Source organism: Penaeus monodon, chromosome 14 (genome assembly GCF_015228065.2).
Source record: "Penaeus monodon isolate SGIC_2016 chromosome 14, NSTDA_Pmon_1, whole genome shotgun sequence".
In the NCBI taxonomy this organism is placed as follows: Eukaryota; Metazoa; Arthropoda; class Malacostraca; order Decapoda; family Penaeidae; genus Penaeus; species Penaeus monodon.
The window spans coordinates 2,878,555-2,880,592 of NC_051399.1; the positions used below are offsets into that span (position 1 = coordinate 2,878,555).

The 2,038-nt window shown below is 29.1% G+C and overlaps 1 protein-coding gene across 1 annotated transcript in view; it reads right to left on the reverse strand.

The window, feature by feature from the left end:
- The window catches only part of LOC119580793 (low-density lipoprotein receptor-like), a 5,592-nt gene that overhangs the window by 235 nt on the left and 3,319 nt on the right, over nt 1–2,038 (reverse strand). The window lies entirely within an intron of this gene.

Sequence of the window (2,038 nt, forward strand, 5' to 3'; positions counted from 1 at the left end):
TGTGGAATGCGCGGTGATAGGAGATGGTTGTTTGAGTGGAGCGTGGGGGGTTTGATAATAGGGGACGATAGCTGAATGATAGGAGATGGGTTAAATGGAATGTGGAATGCGCGGTGATAGGAGATGGTTGTTAGAGTGGAGTGTGGAAGATCTGATAGGAAATTAGGTGGAACGAGGATGGTGTGGTGATAGGAAATTATTATTTAGGTGGATTGTGAAAGGTGTGATACTAGGGGATAATAGGTTAAACTTTGATAGGGGATCGTTTACATGGAATATATATATATATATATATATATATATATATATATATATATATATATATATATATATATATATATATATATATATGTGTGTGTGTGTGTGTGTGTGTGTGTGTGTGTGTGTGTGTGTGTGTAGAGAGAGAGAGAGAGAGAGAGAGAGAGAGAGAGAGAGAGAGAGAGAGAGAGAGAGAGAGAGAGAGAGAGAGAGAGAGAGAGAGAGAGAGAGAGAGAAAGGAGAAAAATAAAATGAAAAAAGTCAATCCAAAATGTCAAAATATCAAATAAGATACAAACTACATCTGTGATTTTAAAAATATATAATATATAGATGGATGAATATGAAAACGCAATAAAAATTAATTCAACCCCATAACAGGACATACGCAAAGTAAAGAATGATTCCTATAACTTTTATGATAAAAAAAACTCATTGAGCTTGATAAATGTTAATAACAAGAGTTCAGAAAAATAACATACTATAGAAAGACATAGGTATCAATAGATAAAGCTATCTGAGAGAGATAGAAAATATAAATGATTGAATTTAATTAATAGAAACAAATCAACTATCCTCAGGGTTTTTTCCATTTAATTTTTTTGTGTGTAACATTTATTACGAAAAGCAAATATCAAATCAAATTTACAGTAATTTTCTCTGTCTTTGTGGAATTGAGTTTTGCAAAGCTGAAACAAACAGTACGTGTGTGTGGTACAGTACACTCTGCCCTGAGGGTATTAATCCAGTGGTTCCCAAAGTGTGAGTAATAAAGTGGTTTTAATTTGCTTAATTCCATTTGTTACAATGGATTTTCATATGTTTATTATGTTCATTATGCTTCTAAATTACCCCTTGTGTGCGAGGAATGGCCGGGGTTGCCATCCACTGTCAGTGTGGGATTTGAACGTAGGTCGCCAGGATTGCTCGACCAGAACGCTACACCTCGCAGAAATAGTTATTTGGAGTATATTGTGGAATGATAAATAACAATATAATAATGTTAATGATGATGTTGATGGTGATGAAGTGAAGATGAAGATGAAGATGATGATGATGATGATGATGATGATGATGATGATGATGATGATGATGATGATGATGATGATGATGATGATGATGATAATGATAATAATCATAATGATAGTAATAATAATAACAATAACAATGATAATCACAACAATGACAATAACCAGTAAGTGGTACTAATTAAATGATGTTGAATTATTTACTATACTTTTTACTTTTTGTCAGTGTGATAATAATCTAACTCACTAATTCCTGTGTACAAATAATTTCTCACAAATAACATGCATCAAGAATTAAATATTTCAAAAATTGTATTTCCTTCAACTTCACTTAATGGAAAAGGAATATTGTTATCAACACTAAAAAGTTCGAGTACTGTTCAATTCATCATTCTAAATGCAATACTGTATCGCAAAGCTGTTTCTTGCCATAACATTTGTACTTGTTCAGGGAAAATACTTTGTATAAGAGGTGAGAAACATAACAGTATCTATCTATTTATTCATTTATCTATCACTCCATATATACATGTGTGTATATGTGTATGTGTGTATATATATATATATATATATATATATATATATATATATATATATATAATATATATAATAATATATAATATAATATATATATAAAATATATATATATATATATATATATATATAATATATATATATATATATATTATATATATATATATAATATATATATATATAATTATATATATATAGTAATATATATATATATATGA